This window comes from Rhipicephalus microplus, chromosome 8 (genome assembly GCF_043290135.1).
Source record: "Rhipicephalus microplus isolate Deutch F79 chromosome 8, USDA_Rmic, whole genome shotgun sequence".
Classification (NCBI taxonomy): domain Eukaryota; kingdom Metazoa; phylum Arthropoda; class Arachnida; order Ixodida; family Ixodidae; genus Rhipicephalus; species Rhipicephalus microplus.
The window spans coordinates 74,640,598-74,666,896 of record NC_134707.1 but is presented as its reverse complement, the minus strand read 5'-3'; the positions used below and the strand labels follow the sequence as shown (position 1 = coordinate 74,666,896).

General features: G+C 44.4%; 2 long non-coding RNA genes across 2 annotated transcripts in view; one reads left to right on the top strand and one right to left on the bottom strand.

Moving 5' to 3' along the window:
- The window catches only part of LOC119165882 (uncharacterized), a 41,147-nt gene extending 23,970 nt beyond the window's left edge, over positions 1–17,177 (top strand). Inside the window, exon 3 of the long non-coding RNA XR_005109060.2 lies at positions 17,054–17,177. This is a non-coding gene — a long non-coding RNA (uncharacterized LOC119165882). The remainder of the gene's footprint in view (positions 1–17,053) is intronic.
- Positions 17,178–23,350: 6,173 nt separating this feature from the next.
- On the bottom strand, positions 23,351–26,080 carry LOC142769165 (uncharacterized). The gene is made up of 3 exons (XR_012885691.1): positions 26,047–26,080; positions 24,842–25,438; positions 23,351–23,409 (listed from the first exon to the last, which is right to left on the bottom strand). It is a non-coding gene; the product is annotated as an uncharacterized LOC142769165 (long non-coding RNA).
- Between the last annotated feature and the right edge of the window lie 219 nt (positions 26,081–26,299).

Here is a 26,299-nt window from a genome sequence, read left to right as displayed (position 1 = left end):
TATACAGCCATGTCAAAGCATGAAACTCGTGCGGGGGGGGGGGCGGGCACAAAGCGTGAATGATCGACCGCTGTTTTTACTGGGTAAATTCAATTTCTCCTAATGGGCTCCTAATGGGCAATGGAGCAGCACTTTCTGGACACAGCCCATGACTGCCAGGTTACATACCAGAGCAGTGCTTTATAGCTGCGCCCAAAGCTGTGAGGTGGCTCGTAGCGAAGCGACTCGATGTGGTCCTGGACTAGCCACTGTAAGATGAAGTTCATGTGATCGCTTTCGGGAGATGAGATTCTTGAATCGTGCACGCATTTTCCACCCGGAACTAACCACTTCGCTGATTTGTTGTATGACACTATCAATTGTGGCGCATCCTAGGTAAGAAGAGACTGGTCTAAGAAATCATTCTACGTACAAATTAATTTTATATGACACTATCAAATTCTTCAGTGTCCCATTCAGCATTCACACTCTTCTGCGTTTCATGCTATCAATGCTGTCATTACTCGTAACAGTAATCAAGTAACAACAGTAACAGTAAACAAGGTTGGCGCAAAGGAGGTCAATCATTTCATTATGCTTTATTGCCTACCTCCTAAAGGGAGTTGAAACACTTTCCCTTCAAGTCATATTTCACTTTAGGAAAACAGTACTGTATGCAGTCCAATCTGGTAAAACAGTTGGGGCATTCTCCGCCAGGTTAATGTTTTGAAGTTCTAGTCATTTCTCAGTAAACTTCGGCGACTTCGAACGCATCATCTCTCTATTTATCCGCCTAAAATTTTCAGCTCTCTTGGCCGTTGCAATGATGGTATCTATACTACAAATGTAATGGCATAACATGACAGTTTGACGAGTACAGGTGATTAGTCATAACGCTGAAATTATAATATGTATGTCGTGAATAACATGCTAGAGTTGTCATGATCTTGATGCTTTTGCGGTGGATTCGTTTACATTACATATTTTAAAACTGGTATGGTATGACCAGACTGCATAGCAAACATGAGTGACAGACTTCCCGAGTCGTAGGTAAAAATTGCTGTCTCCTTACATATTGCAATAGACTCCGAGAAATTCAGCGCGCTTACAATGTGTTCTAACTTGATCACACACCTGTCTTGACTTCGGTATTTTTTGTAATATTATGGAAACTTTGGTAGCGAAAGAGAGTAAATAATCAGGGAGCGCTGCTTTAAAGAGTCTCCTTCGTCCAATGTCGCGGAAGGCACTCAACAGCCTGAGTCGTCTTCGGCGCATGCGTACCATGAGCGCAAAATACTTGTTGTTTGAATTCTAAAGAACGAGTGGCAATTTGCCGAGCTGTAAAACTTGACATATTGCTAAGCGAAGGGTCACAGGTTTGAAACCCGATGGCGGCTTTGAAAATTAGTTCCTTCTGAGTTCTTTTTCGAAGCGCGTCATCGGGGTGCGAACAGCTGAGTCTTCGCCTCGCATTCTGCCATGTTTAACCGCTCGACCAAGTGCCACTAAGTCTTAAGAATTCTAATGACGAGCACTTTGCGATTACTGCACGCATACCCCGGAGACGACTGCGCGGAAGGCCTGTGCGGAAGGCACAGCAGTGTCACAGCGAAAGCTAGAAGGGTGGCATTTCAGAGTCTTTTCTAAACACTTAATGCGTAACTGCGGCAAGCACACTTCCTTGATAGCCACTATGGCATTAATATAGCCCCACCGTTGTGGTCTAGTGGCTAAGATACTCGGCTGCTGATCCGCAGGACACGTGATGGAATCGCGGCTGCAGCGGCTGCATTTCGGATAGAGGCGGGAGTGCTGTAGGCCCGTGTGCTCAGATTTGGATGCACATTAAAAAACCCCTGGTGGTCAAACTTTCCGGAGCTTTACACTACGCCGTTTTCATAATTATATGGTGGTTTAATGGTGGTTTAGGGACGTAATACCCAACCTACCAATCAATGCCATTAGCAATAAAAAGTTCAGGGTAGTAGGCCGGCAATCTTTGTTTTTGTTTATTTTCTGAGAAGCGCGGTGTTTGTTAAACACTTGAAAAGAATTTTGTGCCTTCACTTGGCTCATGCTGTGGCTGACGACGATGAGGAATTGTGCCAGAAGTGGGTATGCGCCACAATTATTTGCTGAACAATAACAAGCTTTTGTACTGGGTTGGGGCCTTGGACAAATTCCCTCGTTACGCTATTCACTATGTGCGATGAAGGGTTGTTGTTTCGCTGTTTTAAAACGCTTTATAATTCGTAGTTACGCGGGTGCTTTCCCGACATCAAGCCTGCCTAAGGCAAGTTTGTCGAAAATACCCAAATCCAGTGTGGCTCAGTGGTATAATACTTGGCTGGCACACTGCAAATCGGGGCTCGAGCACCAAGGGGTCATTGGTGCTGTTTTTTTTTGTGAGTTCTGTTTTGTGGTTTCTACTTATACATCTACACTTATGTCTATCCACTAATACATACATACATACATACATACATACATACATACATACATACATACATACATACATACATACATACATACATACATACATACATACATACATACATACATACATACATACATACATACATACATACATACATACATACATACATACATACATACATACATACATACATACATACATACATACATACATACATACATACATACCTATTGAGTTTATGACAGCAACCGGGCTAATTTGTCAAAATTGTCAATATAACTTCTAAGCAGCAAATTTTATCTACATCATCATTACGAGTACTTAGGAATCAGTGAAGAAAGAGCCTATCTTAAGTTTGGAAAGCCTTAGGAATCATCTAGAGGCAACCATATCAGGCTCGATAATTGTTCCGTTTTGTTGTTTCAAGACTCGAGTGGCTTAGTGCAAGCCTCGGTACTTTTCACTTTTGACGTTTTTCTGGCAAAACGCATTCACTCATTTCGACTGAATACGGTAGCACTCCCTCATGCCACGCCCGATGTGGCGAGGCAACTAGCTGCGATAAAAGAGCAGGTGTTTTCTTTCTCTCTCTTGTTAAACTACACTGTCTAGTTGTTTTTATTTCCACCTCAATTACAAGGGACTGTATGGTCAGCCTGCCTGTATGAGCGAAGACGTTCATCTTACGTTTTCGGCTACGTGGCTTTGAATCCGAAGACGTGAATATGAATTCTTTTCACGATAGCTTTCGTTGTTTTGTCTTTTTATCAAATTCTAATAAACGCGTAATAACTAAATGGTCCGTTTGCCACATGCTGTTCGTGTGCACTCGTTGTTCTTTGGCGTAATGCAGACAACCACACATAACATATTGAACTGAAGCATAATGATCAAGCACGCTCTCGCGCCATGTTATTTATGTGCTTATATATTCTGTGTGATGGTGATAGTAAGTGCGCAGCAAACTATGAGGTGGGCTGTTGTAAGCGGTTGTCACTTGGGATTACGCAGAAGAAAGCACGTAAAGAAATTGAGAAAGGGGATGTAGGCTAACAATTTTCAGAGAGAGGAACAACTGAAATAAATTTGATTATGTGTGAAAATAAATAGAAATAAAAGAAAGAATTGGAGACAAAAACTTCAAAAGAGACCAAGAAAGAAGGAGAAGAAACAAAGAGAAACCTGAAGAGAAACAACAAAACTTGCCTATCTTTACCACATTTTACTTCTGATTACAAGCAAAAGCAGCATGTAAGCAGCCTCATAAGGTCTTTCTGGAAGTATTTTATACGTTTTCAGAAAAAACCACAACTGAATTTGATAGTTTGCTTGACAGGTTCATTGAACGAATAGGTGTTATCATTCAGGCCTGGTGATATCAATTACATAGCCAGGCTGTGTACTGTTTATGATCTTCTTGATTGGTCAAATGTATTTGCCACTATTTTAGCTATAGAATAATGAGAACATACGCTTCTAAGCTAAACAGTAACGATAGTCAATAATCCTCCATTGCCTCACCTTCCTTAATATTCACGTTACTCTGATTATACATGACTTTCACTCCGGCTAGCCAAACGCCAACATTTTCTCAAATTGAAAACAGGAACTAGCGAACATCATCGTTTTGTATAGCTTTTGTAGCCGAATACGAGAGATGAGCTCTAAACGTTTCTCATTGAGTATCTTAATGAACTTGTTCATTCCAACGTGAACGTTGACGATCCATTATATGCGGAGGAGTTGGCAAGAAGGATGGGAAGAATGATGATGTTATACAAGTAGCAAGGTAATAATGGCCACCATAATTGTGTGAATGAAAGCCTCTTTTACCTCTTTTTATGAAATTAGATTTTGTACAGCTGCTCTACGCTGTATGCCAAATATTTGGTGCCGATCAACTCGCAACAGGCTATCCAGTGGCTAAGAGTTGCATGGACCACACACAGAAGCTCAAGGTGAAGTGGAACTGCGCGATGACCTTTGAACAGCCAGATTGTCATTGAGGCAAGTGCCCTTCTTCGCGACGACTCTGTAATGCAGGAGAAGCTTCAATGGACTTACGAGAGGCTAAAAATAAACAATGACAAGTTCAAGAAGATCAACAAAAGTTTAGAATCGCATCTTGGACGAGGATTTCAAGCCGGATATTACGAAATGCTCGAGTACGAGGACGACACGACGTGAGTCGTTGCGGTGCTCAGAAGGAGGGGCAACCACATTTTAAACGCACAAGCAGAAAAGGGTTGGGCGACCGTTGCAAATGCAATCAATACATCATCAGACGGGACGCAAGCCAATATACCTAAGCTTACGGTCATCCTCTTTTCTGGGAATGTTTGCAAATGAATAGAGTTCTGAGAGCCGTTTGTTCAGACTGTCCAGAATAGTGGTACTCTGACTGTCAGAGAAAGTTGCTTTGTTGCGACAGGTTTTGAATGCCGACGCTGCATCAGCTGTGGCCCACTTTCTAACAACTGTGGAGTGTTAAAAGGACTCTGTATACATGCTACAAATGTACTTTGGTGACAAGACGTGTCAAGAGCAGGAATAATTCAGCATATTACATCAGCTGCCAGTTGCTTGATCATATTGTGACGAAAGAGCCCTCTGGTAGCTTTATAAACACATGCTTCTTAACATCGCTGGGCTCCAGTGACTTGGTATGCACAGGTTGTCATTTTCATCAATCGTCGGCAGCATCACTGTGAAGTCATTGCCACAAGACATCTTCGCTTTCTATCACCGAACACGTGCGACACAAAGTGAAAATACTACCACAGACAGAGCTGCTGACCATGAAGGGCTAGATAGTCTGTTGAATGTCCCTTCGGTCGATGTGAAGAGCCTAGAAAGGAGCGATGGAGTGATAGCCGTAGATGTGAATGCGGAGCTCAGTATGCCGCGAACCAGTGAGCCTGAACTTACTTTTAGCACTAGCCACGACATCTGCTCTGACGAACTCCTTCGGTGATTTCCAAGATGACACAGAGACGTGCGTCGTGCGCAAAAAGGCAGCACCTAAATAAGCGTGTCCAACCAGAATGTTTACCACACAGTAGAATCAAGTGCAATTGAAGGATAAACGGTGCGTGCTTCCGGTGCACTCAAAAAAGTCGCTAGGCACGCCAGTACCAACGAGCAAGATGAACTTTGCTCTAAGTGCAAAGTTCAGCTTGTCTCAAGTATGTGTGACCCAGAAAGCATTACTAGGAACTCGCACCAATGAACGAACGATCGTGCGAGCAAGTAGAAAGAATGCGAAACTAAGAATATTGCAAAAATGCCAACCAAATAAGGAACCCGCAGATGAAAGCTGTCTTGGCTGCCCATCGGATTTTCAGCAAGTATATGTGTGCTCATTTGTGTGCTCAGTGAGTGAATGTATTTATAAATGTTCTCATATATGTTGCCATCGCTGTGTCAAGCTTGCTCGCTTCTTTGAGTACAGAGCGTGCTTGAATTTTTTTCGTGCAGCAAAAATGACTCTTTAATGACAAAGAAGAAACGAAAACGTTTAAAGAAACAGCCAAGTTTATTCAGAGAAGCATGTCAGTTCTCCACTATACATCAGTTCAGCAATTCAATGAGCACGAATTATATGATAGCTGTCCTGAACTCTAGAAGAGGCATTAAAATAAACAATGCTTCATTGCAATCGATGCTGTACAACCGACTTGAAAAGTCAACCACACCAACGACGGCTGCTGAGAGCGTATTCGTAGCTGCAAGATATTGGTATTCCTCGGAAGGCGCAACGCTTTCAGTCATCGATTTCCTGAAAAAAGTAATTGCAGCAGCATTCATTATTCAGAAAGAACTATCCGTGCACTTGTAGTTACGCCTAATTGCGTAAAAATGAAATGACAACTGCTTTTTCGCATAGCCCCTCATAATGCAATAGAACAGTTCAAAACGTGTAAGATTGAAGACACCCGTTTTTGAGTTTATTGCTTCAAACTTTCACTGCGATACGCTTGTGGGCCCACCTATTAAACAATGAAGCTTGCGCTTCAATTTAAAGGTATAAAAGTGAAACATATTTTGCATTGCTACAAACGAGTGAAATCGCCGATGGGGTCACCGACTGCCTTTGTTAGCAATGGCAAGCCAAGCTTGACTTGAATTGTTAACAGCTGACCTTCCTAAATTAGTTGTTTACTTTGTAAAAGATCACATTGTGGGGAGCTTAAGTGAAGTTTTTATAAAGGTTCGGAAATCTTTGATGAACAATGCTTATTTGTGCTGCACTTAAAGCAAAACAATCTATGAGCAGCTGTACTTGATACAAATTATGGCTACATTTCGATGCACCAGCCATCACATTTGTGATTCTATAGCGCACAGGGCAGCACTTGCAACGCGCTGTACCGAGAGCTCGTTAACCATTTGGGTTTCGTTCACAAAAATATGAGTTAAACAAACGCTGCTCGTTGCATATTACAGCACAGAGGTAAATCTCGCGGAGTGATGGTAGTCTTGTTTACACTCACCTTTCAGGTGATATTCCCGTCGGCGCATAGCATTTTGATAGCGTAGCAGTTCATTACAGGTACAGATCACGTTTTCTACAGCGCAGACATGACCAAGTGCGCCAGAAGAGACAGCAATCAAAACAACGTAATCATAACACATCCACAACACACCGCTACACGAACGATGTTTAGCTTGCCGAGAACACCATGCCGCGAATTGATACAGCTTCAGCGCGGGCACTTTTTTTCAGGACGGATGCTTACACATTTTCTCATATTAATGCTTTTTAAACAATATTACTTTGCTCCTACCATAGTTGCCGTATTATTCACGACCATATATAAAAACTTAAATTGTTACTAGCTCATTTCTTTACTTACGCGCATGCTGACCAGTCCTTGAAGGCTGCCACTGCCCTGGCAGTGCCACGGGAGTAAATGTTGCTCCACATGGTCTAGCAGTCCATCTCTCTGTTTGCACACGGCACTCTCGTCTTGCAGTTAATCTCTACGGACTAACTGTTCGTCGCTAGGACGAAATGCAGCACTTACTGCCATTTCGCTCCGTTTTCGCTCCTCTGCGGCCTGGAGTATGTGGTTGCGCCAGTCACGTTGTACGCTATTCAAATCGCGTGCGGCAGCCTCGGGTCGCATACAACCTTCAAAGCCAATCTAACCGCCCTTATTATCACCACCCGCCCCCTATGTCGCCCACGTTCTACCCCACACCATCTATACGCCTTCCACTGTCTCCATGACGTCACTCGCAGTCACCGACGCTGCCACGTCCGCTCGCAAGTGACCAGGAAAACAAGCCTTCGCAATTCACAAGACAAGGGCCGCAATGCTGTCGAACGGCGAAAGCCTTCAGAGTAGCTCATCGAACGTGATAGACGTGTGATAGCATTCCCCTACAGCCGTTTGCATAGCCCGCCTCTTGATACAGAACACAATTTACGCAATTGAATTGATCGTAATTCACGCATGCTCTCAGAACTTCATCCTAGGATGGGATTTTATCTTTCGCTTCGAGCCGTCATTTATTGCGCAGCAGCTGAAATAGAGCTCTCATCATTCTCTGATTTGACTTTGGCCGACAGTTTGTCGGCTGCAAGCAAGGTACTCGTCAAACACGACACCTAAGTGCCTGAGAACTCGTCAACAGTAGTGTCGATTTACTGTGCCAGTCTTTCTCACACTGGTGCACTCCTCTGGCCATCTGACCATGTTTTCAGGAGGAAAAGTTAGCTGGTTCTTTTTGCAACCCTGCAAGCCACTCACGGCAGCAGAAAGAATTTTGTGTAGAACTCATTCCCATACAGTGTTACGTTGGTGCAAGCGGAATGTCTCGCACGCGCGGAAGCCATCGAATGCGCACGAGTTATGGATGCACTCTATAACACGCAGTGCCCAAGTTTCAGAACTCTGAGTGCCGTTTCTACATCTCCTTCATCCTACAGTGACGTAGTTGTTTTTTTTTCGTATACTACTACCTTACGCCGGCACAGCGTTTCTCGGTACTGAGCCTGTTGGAGGGATTCCACTCTTCTTTGGATGTCACTGAAGCTTTCCTCGCCTGCGCATCCGCTGCCACGCATTGCATCGTCGCAGGCTCCAAATCAACGCTGCAGTAGCGTCCATATAAAAAGACGCGACTGGCGCCAAGTGGCGACGCGTTCGCGACGGCTCAGTACGCCGATAGATGTTTGATCAATCCAAGCCACCCTGTACTCCTTATTACCAGCGGACCATCTTTGAAACGTCACCTGGATTGTTTGGAAACCAGATTTATTCAGGTAGGATCATTTTCAACCCACCTAAAATACGGTGTTCTCAATCGGCAGCTGGGATGGCGTTAGGCCTCGCACGATTTTGCAAACCCTGGCTGTGCGTCACAGACACTCGCCGCCTGCGGCGCCGGAATGCCATTGGAAGCACTGATGCAGGAGGAGCTCATCTCCCTCAAAAAATCCGCTGAAAGCGGATGGATACAAGCTCACTGCAAACGAAACGCAGACACAGCGTCGACCGTCAGGGTGCGTTGGCGAAGAGCAGGCAACAGGGCACCCCACCGGTGCCAGGTTGCTCAACCAGCTTAAAAAGCTCGCGGCAGCCAGCCGACTACCAGCGTTACCGAAGAATTACTTTCACGTAGTCATCCGACCTGGTGAAGTACTGATCGTACAAGCGAGCAGTCAGCACAAGATCTGTAATGCTCTAGCCGAGGCCGCGTGTTTTCCACCACACGCCGAGGAGGAAGACATAGTATGTGCTAATGCCACGCAAAACATCTTAGTATTGAGCACTCCTAATGAAACCAATGCACTCGCCTACTGCAGTGTAAAAGAAATCATCATCCTCGAGTGACGATACCCCGTCACTGCATACCTCGCCCCTCCAGACAGCACTTGCTGCCGGGTGATACGAGGAGTCGATGCCGACTTTACAAACGCCGACCTCGAGCACATGCTACGCATGGCTCGCAACCTAAAGGTGCTCGGAGCCATATGCATTAAGAACACCACCACGGTCTGCATCTTTTTCGACGGCCACAAGGTACCGAACTACGTCTACTGTGGCCTCGTGTTGTACCCCTGCACACTTTACAAACGACAAATGGACATCTGCCGCAACTGCGGCCGAGTGGGTCACCACCAGAACGTCTGCCCGAACCCAACCATTAAAATGTGGCACCATTGCGGCAACGGACCCCCTGGCCCAGCCCACGTATGTGCATTACCCAAGTGCACACTGTGCGGCGACGCTCATCTGACGGGTGACCGGACTTGCCGGAGCCTATACCAAGTACTCTACCTCATACGACGTCATAGGCAACGCCGCTGTCGACACAACAAGCAACGAACGACTCAAGAAGCAACCACTGGAACTTTTCTTAAGACCGGCCACCAGCGTATGACCACAGCAGTACTCCAGCCTGCCGACCTAATCCAGTCAAGCAGCTCACGGGCAGGAGCATATCCCTCACCGGCTGTTTATGCGAGATTCATGAGCAACCTGAGGCAGGGGTGCCCCGATGTGTCATCTCACGATTAAACTTACAACATATGCTGTGGCAATGCCCCGGCTTGCGCGCGGACGACGGGTCTCCAATAAAATAAAGGACTGGCATGCTCTCGTCACAACTCCTCACGAGGAGGACCAACTTCGGGCCATCTACAGTGCTCATGACATGGCCGTCGAGTTTAGCCTTCCCGTACTGTCATTGGCGTGGTTAGGGGGTCATCGCCTCCTCCAGATCAATTAAAGTTATTCAGTCAGTCAGTCAGCATCCCTATTGCGTATCTCCCACAGAACACAATGCAATTAACGAGCAAGTTGACAGCATTCTTCGGCATGACGTTAATATACCCTCGAAGGGCCTCTGGGTGTCTCCATTTGGTCTCGTTGCGCAAAAGGACGGTTCTGCGTAGACTACCAGCGCCTCAAGAAGACTGCCCGGAAGGACGTGTGTCCTCGACCGCAAATAGACGACACGATTCTCAGCTGATGCACAGACCATTTACACGATCACGGTGAAAGAATGCTTAGCAATAATCTGAGCCCTTTTGAAATTCTCACCTTATTTGTATGGTTCCTATTTTATGCTACCGGCCATCACGCCCTACGCCGGTTCTTATTATTGAAATTTCCCTCAAGCCACCTCACCTATACACTTCGCCTGCAAGACTAGAACATCCGCGTGCTGTACCACAACGCGGGCCAGCATGCTGACGCCACCGACCTGTCACGCTTTTTGTCACTAGTCTCGTATTAGGGAGGCATTCGCCAGGCTTATTCTAAGAGCAGATGTGTGGGCCCGCTGAAAAGCACCACAAAACCACGAACAATTTAGAATTGGTCCCCTTACTTCGCCAGCAAACACCGGCTGCTGTTCAAAGAACGCGGCAGAGCTTTGTTGATAACCAAGATGAAAATATAATCTCAGATAAGGCAGAACAATCGACACCCAAGTATGAACAATCAGCAGTTGTCAAAGACAATACCACATCACTCTTAAGAAACTGCAATAAATTCGAAACAACGGGCTCAAACAACAACACAACAAGATAAACTCAAGACAGCGGGCACTAACAATAACACGTGCTGCAACGTGGTCCCATGCATTGACTAACCAAGTCACTCATAGACTAAAATGTTCGTCAAACTTATGCTGTCGAAAGTTCTTGGAACAAAGCTTGAATGCTTCTCTTCATGAAAGCACCCACTCAAAGTCCAGCACCGGCTTTGTCTAGCTGCGTCTGAGGTTTCCGTTTCAGTAAAATCTCGCATCGTCAAATTTCCGCACCCCAGTAACAAAAACTTATTCAGTAACGGAAAGCAATCTCGTGCCCCGAGAAACCTTTCGCCATCGTCCCGAGACACCTTTCACCTACTCAGACCTCTCCTCATTAGGACTGCAGGTAATCGTTGGATTGTGCCTGCTGTAGCTCACCTGACACAGTACGCCGAGACTGAGACACTGCTGCAGTACGCATACTTCTTTGTCTAGGCCATCGTATTGCGTAACGTTGCACCTCACGTCCTCCTCTGTGATAGAGCCCCGCAGTGGTGGTCTAGTGGCTAAGGTACTCGGCTGCTGACTCGCAGGTCACAGGATCGAGTCCTGGCTGCGGCGGCTGCATTTCCGATGGAGGCGGGAATGTTGTAGACCAGTGTGCTCAGATTTGGGTGCACGTTAAAGAATCCCAGGTGGTCGAAATTTCTTGAGCCCTTCACTACGGCGTCTCTCATAATCACATGGTTGTTCTGGGACGTTAAACTCCGCATATCAATCCTGAGTGATAGTTGCAAGACAGAAGTTATTTGAACGGGTCCAATGTACTCGAGAAGAGCAGAGATTCAACATAGCGGTTGTCTGTATTTTATTTCCAACGATTTCTACTGGTCAAAACTGTTCGAAATAAACTTAGGACTACCGCTGAGTTGTGTATTTTCTCTCTCTCTCTCTCTCTCTCTCTCTATATATATATATATGTGTGTGTGTGTGTGTATATGTATATATATTGCCACGCGTGTTTGCCAGTGGCGATGACAACAAAGCAGCGCCAGTGTCCTTGGCCGAACGGAGAGACAAAGAAGATGTAGCAGGCTATTCCTGTGATCGATTAAGCGTATTTGTTCTTGGCTCTTTGTGTGCCCGTCGATCCCGCGTCACCATACTGGTGGAGGTGCTGGGTAGTCTTCATGCTTGACAGCCCCTCTTGGAGCCGGCAATAGAGCCCGCAATCACTCCCACGCATCCACGCACCAGTCCATCGCTCCAGCCAACATCTGATAGGCCTGGCACCCAAGCTCAAATCCCTGCGAGAAAGTGCCAGCAATCACTTGCATCCTTCAGCCACTATGGCCATTGCGGCTTCATCACACATGACACTTCAAAATCCTAATATTCGTGCTTGTCTTTATGGTGAGACATAAGAATACGCTTAAGATTGGCTCAACCGGCTCGAACGTTGTGCGAAGTACAAACAGTGCGACAGGCTTGCGAATGCGTGTTACTGACTGACTTACAATGCCTAGCTAACGTGGTTGCTTGCAATGCCTAGACGTAGTACATCAACAGGGAAAGAAGCTTAGCTACGTCAGATCATTTCGGTGACCAGCTGCTTGACACCTTTACGAGTCTCAAGAGAAAGCAAAATGCGCAATGTCTCTTGGAAGGTCAAATTCGAAAACCGAACGAGTGCGCTTTGTTCCTTTGTTCGCCGAGTACATGACCCGTCCTTTCTACGGGGCAGATGCCGAAAAACCTGAAGACAGGAAGCTATGGTATCTCAAGCAAGCGTGAACAAGCAAGTGTTTGCTGCGCTTGTGAGAATTCACCAACTACAGTAGCTGTGTTCACAAAAGAAGCCGCGGAAATTGAAAGGGCCCTACAGCAACGGTCCAGCAAGTATAACCCCGTCAACTTTATAGCGAGTAGTCTTGAAACAGCTGCAGCAAGCCTCTATGACGTGAAGCCTCCGTGGGAATTCATCCGGGCGATTCTGAAGGAGGAACGTCGCAGCTTAGTTTAATTACAGTACCCGAACCAACGCCTGCACTGTCTCTTGTCACCTATGTTGTCCAAGATGAGGTCCAAAACGCTCTTTCTTCATCCGACTATGTTGATGTGCCACGGCATCTTAATTACAGTGATGCAGTTCGACGCTTGGTCATCGCAGCTTGGGCTCCGCGGACTTCAATGTGCCGTGAATGATAGATTTGGCAGTGACAGAATAACCTACTTTTTTATGATTGCTTAATTTATGACCGATGAAAGCATGAAATGCTTTCATGTCGATGCGAGTTCCCAACAAAGCTGTAAGAGCAGAGCACGTGAAATAGCTGCTCCGTTTCATTTTCATCAGTCACAGACACTACCAGATACTTGAGTACTGCAAACAGTTGTCAAGGCAGTTTCGAACCAGAACGGGCACCCTTTTTTGTCCGAAAGCTCAGCATGTCTATACAATTATTGCGACTTCGACCATCCTCCTAAACTTTCTGCGATTGACCCGCCTCGTAGAACGTTTGTGACATTGTAGTGTGTGTGTGTGTGTGTGCTTTCGCTTCCTCCCGCTCTCTTTTAAAGACGATAGTCTTTCTTGGAGACCTTAGACGCAAAAATTTTGGTCTGTATGTCTGTACACTTGTCTGTTTGTTCACTTTTACTGGCATCGGGTATTATAAACGGCTGACCCCATCCCCAACGACCACCAATGTTGCTCAAGGTTGAGCGTTCATTCTTGTGCAATTGTCAATTAAAAAGCAAATATTGCGCATGTCCGGGGCACCATAACAATATGCATATATTCCACATATGCATCTCTTACTTGAAAACGCATACATAAGTAATTTTAGGGAAGGTAGCGCTTATCACGCTGCGCAGACCATGCAACGCTTGTACAAAAATACGAATGTTTCCAACGCTTTGCTAAGACGAGATGGTGGTGGCAAGTACAAGTCGCCTCGCGTTCTACACGTTATCATTTCCGAGACAGGCGCGCCCGGCCACGCGCTTTGTTTTCCAAAAGAAAATTCCAGATGGCACCCATGTCTCACGTGTGACGTGACTTGATACACTCGTTCGTCTCCGCTGCACGCTCAAGGCACTCTAACGCAGCGCCTCCAGAATACCATTCACTGATTTTCTTGCGCAGAACATCAAATAAATGTTTTGTTCACTCTCTCCACACGCAAGACCATCTTCTTCGGCCGACATTTGCAGATTACATGTGGATACGGCACGAACTTTTTCTCGCTCATTCCGCTTTCCTTACCTTTCTGTCTCCCTTCTGAAAAGTGCAGGGTAGTAAACCAGATACTTGATTTTTGGTGAACCTCCCTGCCTCCCTGCCTTTCTTCATACCATATCTCTGTCTTTTTTCTTTTCACAGTGATCTTACTTTACTACATCCAGTTACTGATTTTCCTGTTTGCACCTTTTTTTTTCAAATCGTTGCATTGCTTTTTATGTTCCACAAGAGTAAGGGTTCTGTGAAACAGCTGGTTTCCTAGCTCCATGGTTCTTATTGGTTCCACTTCCACAACTCTTGCCAATCGTAGGGTTTATTGTGGCTGTTGCCTTGCGTCGAGCAAGTATGTAGGTCCCGTTTTATTAGATCTGTTTTTTGTGTGTTTAATCTGAAAGCACTCTCTAAAACATGATTGTGGTGATGCACCATAATGGAGGCAGTTTGATTTAACTACTGCTTGCTCACTTCATGATGCAATGGTCCCTACGCTATTTTTACAACCACCCGGTTATAGTTAAAATAGACAAGTCATCTATTTTTCAAGTCCGCATGCATACATGTTAAGATGAAGCCTGAATACAGCAGGCTTTTTGTAGCCTGGAAATTCGGGGTACTAAAAGGCTTACCCTTGCACATATCTTTCTCACGTATGAATTCACTGGGTTTAGTGTATCTAGCTACAGGCGTAAGAAGGTGACGCAATGGTCTCCACCATGTGATTGTGTTTTGTGTTTCTTTTTTTGCAAATGCCGTCACTGTGGGTGAAGAATGTATGGTGCGGACAATAGAAGCCTAGTCAGGTGGCTCATGGTGGTGTTTTTTGTCTCCTGCACTATGGCATTCGTGTATTGCCAAACAAACAAATAAATAAAAACATACAGTGCAGCTGTATAAAAAAATGAGATTCATAGAAAGATTATTGCGTGAAGAATATAGGCTGAACTGTTGTCTGTATTGTTCATGCTTCTTCTATTTCGTGCTTAACCACACTAACTAGCCACTGTCAGCATTTATTCGAATGAGTACACGAAGTTGAAAAAGTTGTCATGTGTGTTATGGATGTTTCAGCGATTATTCTCTCCAAGTTGTCTCTAGGTTCGCTGTTAAACATGGGTTTGATGTTTATATACAACGTTGATGCAAAGTGATTACTTGATTGTTGTTGCCACATCAGTAACATCACATTAGGGCAACATGATAATTTGAATTTTTTTGCCTCCTTAAAAACAACACGTTAGGACAGCGTCATTGTTTGAATGTTTCTGCAACAAAAAAAAAACACTGTGTTACGGCAACGTAATACCATAAACGTTGGTTCAATTTTATATTTCACCGTCTAACGTTGCCTCAACGTTCTGCGTTACCCATATATATATATATATAAGGGAAAGAAGTGTATACCTAAGGGCTCGTTTTTCCGTGTTTTAACACAATATTAATGAGATATAACAGACAGTAATGCCAAGGAATGTACAGGGGAAGTTATTAAAACCAATGGAATGTAAATAAGAAGAAAGAAAATTGGATGAAAAAATTACCAACTGTGAGCAGGAATCGAACCTACGACCTTCGAATTCGAAGGTCGTACGATCGATTCCTGCTCACAGTTGGTAATTTTTTCAACCACTTTTCTTTCTTCTTATTTACATTCCATTGGTTTTAATAACTTCCCCTGTACATTCCTTGGCATTACTGTCTGTTATATCTCATATATATATATATATATATATATATATATATATATATATATATATATATATATATATATATATATATATATATATAAAGGGAAAGAAGTGTATACCAAAGGGCTCGTTTTTCGTGTTTTAACACAATACTAATGGGATCTATCAGACTGTAATGCCAAGGATTGTACAGGGGAAGTTATTAGAGCCAATGATATGTAAACAAGAAGAAAGAAAAGTGGATGAAAAAATAACAAGCCGTGAGCAGGAAACTCACGGCTGGTTATTTTTTCATCCACTTTTCTTTCTTCTTATTTACATATCATTGGTTCTAATAACTTCCCCTGTACATTCCTTGGCATTACTGTCTCTTATATCTCATATATATATATATATATATATATATATAAAGGGAAAGAGGTGTATACCAAAGGGCTCGTTTTTCGTCTTTTAGCACAATACTAATGAGATCTATCAGACTGTAATGCCAAGTATTGTACAGGGGAAGTTATTAGAGCCAATGATATGTAAACAAGAAGAAAGAAAAGTGGATGAAAAAATAACTAGCCGTGAGCAGGAAACTCACGGCTGGTTATTTTTTCATCCACTTTTCTTTCTTCTTATTTACATATCATTGGTTCTAATAACTTCCCCTGTACATTCTTTGGCATTACTGTCTCTTAGATCTCATTATATATATATATATATATATATATATATATATATATATTATGGTGTGTTTTTATGTCTTTCTTTTTGTGCATCATATTGCACGTAGTAAGTTAGGGTTTACGCCTTTTCCATGTTACAAGGTATAAGAAAGCCCCACATAACTTTTGAAATGCTTGCTCAAGCTTTTTGCCTTAATGTGGAAGTAATGCAAAAGTGGCGTCAATTTGTGCGCCTCCTACTAAACGTCCATCTTTAACACAACATAACAATTATTGTTTTGAAATGAAAGAATACAAAAGTAAATAAATGTTGACTGAGAATACAGTAATGAAATGTTACATCTCTTATAGGGAAACTGACGGCTTTATGTAACTTGAATTGTTGTACGGATAATATATAATTTTCAGGCTAGATTTACTGTTTGTTTGATCTTGGCTTTTTTTTTCTAGTGAGTACTATCGTTTCGATAACTGCAGAATTGACAACTTGATGTTTGTGTGTGCTCTCTACATATAAATTATTTTGTTGCTTTATATATTGCAGCTACCTCGATGAAGCGTCCCTCCGGCTTGTCAAATCCATTCATGTAAGACCTTCAAAGCCAGATCCATGAAGCTATGGCACCACGAAGAAGGGAGACACTACAATAAAATGCAGTTGCTTGTTCGGTGAGGTTCAGTTTTTTACCTCGCTGCACCTCGTTTTCTTTTTTTTTTGCTTTGGTTACTGAGTTACCCTGCTCGAACCAATATTTCTTGTGAATACCGTTTCTACGTTTCCCTTCTGTCATTCAAAATTATCTAATGAAACTAGAAAACGATTCTATAGAACAGCAATACTGAAAGTTAATTTTTTTCTTTGCGCAAACGACGAGACATTCAATGCATTGCCTTTGACGGAAACACCCACACCAACCACAGATGTGACAACGCATTTTCAATTCGCTCACAGTAACGTAAGCAAACCTGACAAAATTATTTAATTGATCTTGACAGTATTCACATTGTTATGTAGTCCCGAATTTCAGAAGCAGTGTCCGTCTGTAAATCACTCATTGAGCTTCATCATTTAACTCATATACAATGCATAGAATTGATAAACGACGCTTGAGATTCGTGTCCGAGCGTATAAGGTGGTAGGAAGATTGGGCTCGCTCTAAGACATCTTCAAAATGTTTAGCCTCGCCTCGCTTACGCGTTGACGCCAGGAAGAGAACGTCAATGGGAGCATCAGTTGTTTAAAGCGGTCGTATAATGCCTACAATAAGTGTCATTGCAAAATTCCCGCTACGTTACAAATATTTTTTTGTGAGTCGACTACCCACTACGCATGCTGAAGTGATGTAACAGCCTACGCTGCTCAATAGTGGACGTACTGGTAGATGATGAAGACGCATGTATATCTACGAGCGCTTTGCAGTGAGTGGCCCTCTGTATCACTTGGTAGTTTTGCCATCGATATGACTTTATGCTTGCCAATATTCAGCGCTTCTGCCACGTAATTTTACATGTTCCTACTAGAATCCTCACATCACATGACATTTGTATCAGTCCTTTTCCATAAGCAGTTTAACGTATCCCGTTATTACGCGTATTCTAAATAAAAAATCACAGCGTATCCACGGAGTGATTGATGATGAGTGGGGCGAAGCATCCGTCAGCCTGTCCGCGCTTCAATGCGTCCATTCGCTCTTGCTTCCGTCCGTCCGCGCGACCATACGTGCGTGCATACTAGCACCCGTCCGTCTGTCCAAGCATCCATCCGTCCATACATCTACGCGTCCGTCTTCTAGACTGTCTGTCCATCTTTCCGTGTGTCCTTTTAGTGAATAATTCAAGAATCGCCATCTTGCATCCCCTGTGACACATGCTTGCTCCACGCTTTCGTCCATCCCTCTGTCCGTCTGCTAGTATGTCGGTTCGTCCGTCCACGCGTCCGTTCAAGCGTCCTTGCAGGGAACACTCCAAATACCTCCATCATCCACCTTGCATACCTTGTTGCACATACCTGCTCTAGAGCGGCCACATGCCGCTGGTGGCTACGTATATCGGAGGATAGACAGACCCCCGCCTCAAGGAGCTTCGCCCCTAAAAACAACATGCCCTTACAAAATTGGGTTCGACCTTCTTGTCACCCATGAGTCACCTATCAGTCACCTCAGTCACCGTCTTGTGGACTTTACCTTTCTGTACACTCTAAAAAAATAGAGTGACGTTGTCTCCATTTAGGGAGGAACGGCGATGTCCCCAGTGTTCGTCTTTAAATAGAGAAACGTTGCTCCCTCATCTACGGAGGAACTTGTTCCTCCCTATGAAAATAACATGGCTGACCCAAGATTGGCGAAACGAGTAGGCTTAGCAAATGCATCGATTCTCGACTGATAAGAAGTACACGGCACTAAAGGTTACAAACAACGGTCCAGCGGAGCTTGATATCGAACGGAATTATTATAAAAACAAGCAGATGAACCTGTAGTGATGAAAACATCGCGAAAGAGAACGACGGAGCAAGTTGGTTTTGTTCAGCCAGTGAGGTGATGTTCACTCTGAAAGACACGGATACTGCAGAGTCCTCAACCGAAAAGTGCATGCTAGGCTCGCCGTATTTATTTCTCGCAGATTCACATAGTGTAGGTACGTTATCCATGCGTTTGCGGGGCCGCAGGTTACGAGATGTGCTTCCAAACCGTAGACTCGATCACAGCGAAACCATTCTGACCAAGTAGTACAGAGTTGAGAGATAGATGTTCAGCGTTATATAAGTAGCTGGAAGTGTGAGAGCGTGATAGCCGCGAAGTAGGTGGTAGCTTGCGTCATCTGGAGGAACTGAACGATACTGAAAAAAAGGTCGCCTGTGGTCATGGCTTCCTTGCGGATAGTTAATGCCTGAGCCCATTCAGGATTACTCACTGACACCGGACATCCAATATGTGCTGTTGGAATGCATATTGCTACACTAGCTACACATGCACATAAGGACACATACTACACATAGTACGCATATAGGAAGAACTCAATCAACAAGAGCACAATCAACCATTCGCAACAGCAGCACACACTTCGACGTGTTTACTCACACCCTCTTACGAAAACGCACAAGCTTATATAGCGATGAATTTCGACTAACCATAGTGGCAGAGGTTACAAGTAAGTTTTTTTACACTTTTTTTCACGTTTTGTAGCAACACCACAACATGCGCACACGTAAATATGTTGTATCTTATGCCTAGACAAACGGAAGTTTATCAACAGTTGCACACTATTGAACGGAATAAATACTAGAGCTTATCTGGTTTGCACGAAAGCGATTACCCTCAAGCCATGCATAGAATGCCCACGGCATTCCGAACGTTGCGCCATCTTTCGACCACTGCCACAGTTATTTTTTTTTCTTAAAGCCTCCGAGAATGCAAACGCTTGCCGCGCGCTAGCCATTTCGGAGGGTAGGTCTTTTTTTATTCTTCTTGTTACTCGGAGAGAGCGCAGCATGCAGACCAGACTTAGTCTCCGTTATGGTATGCATTCTGTGGTCACGTCGATCTCGTTCAGTTTTTTCGTGTTAACGTTTGCTTATATTCTTTTTACGTGCTTACGACAAGTGTGACCGTAAGCCATGGATACAGTACGCCGCTAGCCCTTCAATGAAAACGTGTTTGATGCGGTAACGACCGTCCTAGCAGCGTATACGTACGTTGCAATGCGGGTCTTGCGAGAGAAATAAGCGATGACCTCGCATCTGACGATATTTTTTCGTGAGCTATGGCGGTGGCTGTTGGCGTCGCGGCAGCTCTATTACTTGAGTGGAGAAACTATCGCTGTAGTGCGCAAATTTATTATAACGTTATAGCATGTTGTGCCTACATACTTTTCTGCTTCATATGCCTCTCGCGATTCGCCTCGCGTGTCAACTTGCAGTCATACTGCGTGCCACAATTTTGTTTTTAGCGGTGTGGCTGTGGTGGTTGTTACTCTGCATTTGGAATACTATTTTCACAAAGGTGAGTGACTGTTAGTACTTACCTGCTGTGCACAGCTGTTACTAGAAGTGCATTTTGAGTTGAGTTTCTCACGACAAAGGAGAATCACGGAGGAGAAAGGCCTCCTGCACGCGTGCATAATTCCGTCTTACCTCTCAGTGCTGACATGGGCAATTCAAAACGCATGCGATTGAGGTTTAACAGACAGAAGTCATTTGTTTACTTTTCACAAAAGTGTAGTTATGATGATGTTTAAAACGTTTCAGATGTTTGTAACCTAGTCTGGCGAATAAACGCTTGGTGAAACTTCGCAGCCTTTTTCCCATTGTCCTTGCACCTGCCGTGGTAGCATAGCATAGTTGGGTGTCGTGTGAATGCTGGAGGGTGCAGGTTCAACTTTCGGCCATGGCGGCCGTATTCGAATCCTGGGGTAAACTGCAAAGAACATCCATATGGCGGTAGTGGCACGTATAACTCTATCAATTGTATATGATCGTGCTTTCACGCATGGACTGTAGAGTGGTATCAGGTTTCCTAGAATGTTGAAAAATTAAGTGTGATGCTTTTTTATGCGCCTCGGTGAATTCACAAGTGCTGTTGGTGCAGTGCGAAACTGAAAATGTGTGGGCTTAACAAGTATGTCGACACCAAAAAAATCAATATTTCTGTACACCTTACGGTAATCGATAAAACAAGAATTCTTGGGAAGCTGAGCTCCTTGTATTCGTGACAAATTGGTAGTATGAAACAACACGACACACATATGGAAGTGTGTAGAGCATCATGCGAGTTCCTGACGCTAAAAAAAGAGAGGCTTTTACTCTACAACAATATAACAAAAACAAAAACGTCATTCGTGCATTGCTTACATCAATCTTAGTTAAATGCAATCGCTTGCCACTGGCCGTGGCCGGCTAGGCTCGGCGTGCGCATGCGCGCACGCAAGACCCTCGTGATTGAGGAGAAACTTGCGGTGCAATTATATACAAATTCAAAATCCGGACGGAGGCGGTCTGTCGGTGACGTCAAAAAATGGGCGGTCCGCAGCGGTCGCGAGGACGAAGGGAAGTGAACAGCCAATGAGCGAAATGAAGCCTCGCGTCATCATTTTGACGTGGACTTGGGGACCGTATAGCAAAGTGAAAAGTGTTTGTAACGTGTTGAAAAATGTTTAACTACTATTAATCATTATCAAATTGTGTTGGAACAAGTTTTCAAACGTTTATTAAGGAATACGGCACAATATAAACGTATTTTTCTTGTTATTGTTATGAAATAACGCAAAATTTAGCGGGACGGTACGTGGTGGCGCTAATTACAACCTGGTTTCAAGCAGTTACTGTTTTCATATCTCCTCCACTATACAAACCTAAACGGCGCAACTTTCGAAGTTGTTGGCTCAGTCGAGCGCAATCGTGGCGGAGGTCAACTGTACCAGTAGTCAACAGCAGCAGCGGCTCATCGGCGTTATCCGAGGCTCAGCGCGCGCTGGTGCTCGCCTTTATGGACGAACATCCCCAGCTCGTGGCGAATGCCATCGAGCTGCGGCACGGCGTCACTATCACCGACCGGTGGCAAGAGCTCAGCGACTCGCTGAACCATGAAGTGCCTGCGCAGGAATGGCAGGCTTGGTGGCGCAGGCCGGTGCACGAGGCCCGCCGTGACACCGCCGCCATCAGAGACGCACAAACGTGAGTGACCGTCGAATGGCACGGGCAATTTGTTCTGTGACATTAGTGTATATTTCCAGGGGCACTGTAGGGGGTTGGCTGCGTGGCTACCGCGGCCAAGTTCTACAGTTGACTGGGATGACACACTTCAGTGGCGTTTTTGGTCTCACCTATCAACAGGTAAGCACTCTGCCGCCGCAGTATCACGGGTTCCTGAGCGGTACCATGACAGAGTTTGATATCTGAAAGGGTGCCTTTAGCAGAACCTTGTTAAACGGGAATAAAGCACACGAGAAAGTAATCAAAAGTGGGTTGGTTTAACTAAAATATCAGTTTGCAGCCCTTGCAGTACAAGGGGTATTAATTTATCATAAAACACGCAATAACTGCGGGCAAGTGCATGCACTAAAATGGTAATACATGACATCAATGACCACTGAATAGCTGCAGAACATTTTCGCAGATGTTTAGTACTTAAGGTTGCAAAATAGCCAGAGTAACGAATACCCACTTTCTGAAAGATCATGCTTACTACACTTTCCAGCAGGCGAATCTTCCCACTGCTGCAGTAGAAATGGATGTGGAGGCCACTGAAGCGGCTGTAGATTGCAATGACACAGTAACACGCAAGCATCTGAGAACTTGGTGCTTTATTGAGTGCAGGACTGGAACCTTGAGCAGGGCGACAAGGTGCTCAAGGTGAGTAGACCCTTTGTTTACATTTTACATAAGGGGCATAAGCATTCTACATGTTCTATTATGATGACTGAAACCAACTTGGGTTGTAAACAAGAACCATGCATTGTATTGAGGGCATGGTATCGGGTATATGCAATGATAAACTGCCGGGCAAAAGGTTGGTTAGCCCTGGGGCTCTTTCATGGTGAGAGATGCATTTGAGGACATTAATAAAGAGCAGTTTTAACAAACGTTTGAAGGTCCGCACGAGGAGGGCATAGCTTGTACACAAAGCTTCCCACTTTCAAAGGATGCCATCAGGCCAGTTGATCTTCAACTGAGGGGAAGTTGATGTGTCCGTTGCAATTCTTGGCAGCAGGAGCAGATTCCAGCCACGAGATGGTTAAGGGTTTACCGGCAGCTCAATTAAACATTTACACCATGACTATTCATCGCAGGTGCTGTGGGAGATGAAAAATTAACCACCCGCATCGCTTCTGCAGCATGGTGTGGGGCAGCGGCACAGGAGAAGGCGGCAGTGGTGCAGGAGGGCACTGGCCATGGCTGAGGGCTTTCTGCGAGAAAGGGATACGTAGTTTAGTTTAATTTTTCGTCATGTGTTCAATGTTTTTTCTTGTCATCATTCATTAGAGATTTGTCGGTTTCAGTGTGTTTAGGTGCTGCTGTTCATATTCAATTTTATACGCTTCGGGAGACATACACATAGTTTAGTTTGTTTTTCGCCATGTTTTCAACTTTTTATCTTTCATAATTGGTTTAGTGTTTTTTATATGTTTACGTGTTGATGTTCATGTTCTATTTTATTCGTTTTTTGTTTCCATTTAGTACATATTACTAGATTTAGGTTAGCATTTACTTTGTATAAGGAGTGCAGCATTTTTTATGTTCGATATACGCATTTCTTAATGTATGTTCGAGCTGTTCTAGTGGCAGTGTTTTTTACCCACATTTCAAAGGTGTCTAGTCATTCACACGGAGACCACGAGTGTATAGTTGACATTTTCTGTTAATGTTTCTTTGATATTTGTATTGTCCCACTGTGTTTTCTAGCTCACTGTGATTTTTATTCAGCATTACCACATAGTGTAGTAATGTGATATCTTTTTGCATCACACTGTTTTGCAGTTCACTGTGATAATTTCATTTCAGCACAATGAGGCTAAGATGCAACAACTACATTCCGAATCTTTTTTGGGAGCGCTAAGCTAGTAAGTGGTCATCTCGCACAGTTTTAAAAAGGAAAATGGTCATCACAGCAACATGCCACCGATTGATTTCATCTAGTTTTCATTGTAAACGACTCTTTGCGGGAATAAATTTTGAACGTGGTATGGTTTGGGAGCCGCAAGATAACTGAGCGAATTATTCATGCTGTATGCTATCAAAACAACTCGCCTGTTGTTTGCCATCTTGATTTGCATGTTTTTTAGCATTGCAGCATGACTGCAGTCGTGAATTCAAATTAAGTGTTATTTTAACATTCACACAATGTTTAGGACAATGAGCAAAAAAAAACAGCACAACTTGACAAGCACAATTGCTCGTCAAGCCTGGCGTGCACAATTGAATGCTTGTAGTCAGTCACTATGACAAGATATGGACTTATGTATCATGTGTTCATACAACATGTTACTAATAGAATCTCGATTTTTATGCGTTCTGGTGAAAAGAATTTTGAGACGTTGCTGCATTGTTCGCACAATTTTGTGATAGCAACATTCAGCACAGAGTGCCGCTCATATATGCTTGCTCCAATCTAGTCTGTTGTGACTGTGATCGCTAATATTGAAAAGGGTGTTTCTGTTGCATATTTCATGTGCCATTTAAAGAAAATGCAGCATTTTGACATTGCCACCTTGCTTCATATTGAAGCACAAGTAAGTACTTTGTGTATTCAAATGTGGCAAACACAGCCCTTTCATGTCTAGATGCACTAGAATCAGTGTAAATAAATTATGTGTGGGATATGAAAACATGAAAACTCACCGTTCCTGTGTACTTCAAAAAAGGTCCAAGACAGCGCTGCTGCCGTCTCTGAGCAGCACGTTGCGTGGTGTGAGCATATGGCTCCCCCTTGGCTCTCCATCGTCATCCTCAGCTGGTGGCATTTCCACGACATACTCGTCCAAGATCCAGTCGCCTGCATGCAACGCAATGTTGTGGAGAGCAAAGCAAGCATAGATGATTTGCGCTGCCCGATCGGGGTTGTAGAGCATCGTTCGAAAGTGCTGCAAGCAGCGGAACTTGCTTTTCAACACGGCGATACACCTTTACACAACATTGTGCATGGATGCGTGCTCCTTGTTGTATCGGCCTTCGGAAGTGTTGCACGGTTGACTGCCAAGGACTGGAATTAGGAGCCATGGCTTGAGGTGATAGCCTGTGTCTCCTGCAATGTAAGCATAAAAGCTGAGTGCTCTGCCCAGATAGTACACATTAATACTTACCAAGCAGATATTCGCAAGGCTGTAGATGTGCAGCTAGGCGTGCACGCAGTGGGTTGTGTTCCCACACCCAGGAGTCGTGGCACGAATCTGGGAATCATGGGTCTATGACAATTATGCGCAGCCACGCTTTGCACATCTGCGATGAGGAGCGATATAAAATAGTACTGTATTTATACTCAGTATATATCCCTTTTTTCTACGCATATGCAGGAAACAATGCGTACTAGTACAGTCATTGGTACAAGGAGCTTCACTTAGAAGGAAACACAGGGTGTAGCACACTGAGGAGGGGGGAGTGTGGGGGCAACGACCCCACCTCTGCTGTACACATGGCTACGACTTCCACTGAATGATCGATAAGTGAAAAGCTACGCGTTGCTCTTGGGAAAGAACACTCGTAAATACCAAAGCCAGCTCGTCCAATTGTGATTGTAAGCACTTTCGTGTTGGAAATACTTCCCTGTCGTGTATATACTTCTGCTACGTCTGCTGCCCATATTACCGATTACCTCTAAAATGCACAATTCAATTGCGTATGCATGCCAGTGCAAAAACGGCAACGGGCTCACGCACAAAACACTTGCCACTTATTATTACCGAGGCCTTGCGAGCCACCATCTAGCTCGCACCCAATTCCCTGCAGGTTCTTTTTCATTCGTTGCATTATTACTTTTTCCAGCTTTGGCGTCACAACTGAACAATTGCTACGAAAGGCGAGTAATAAACGATCCTTACAGTACTTACGATCATGACGTTCAGGACATAATAGCCCCTCCTGGACATGAAGCCCGCCGTGTCGGCCAGTCTGAATCCCTCTGGCTTGCGAATGGTGACCAACGTGCCATCGGCACACGCCAGCACCCCTGGGATGCAACCGCGTAGCACAAACTCTACCGTTGCCTCATCCTTAGCAGCTGTTGTCAGTAGGAAGTCCGCCACCCTTTTTCTAGCAGCCACGGTAATGATCGCCTCCGTCACCTCGTGGATGGTGTTGCTC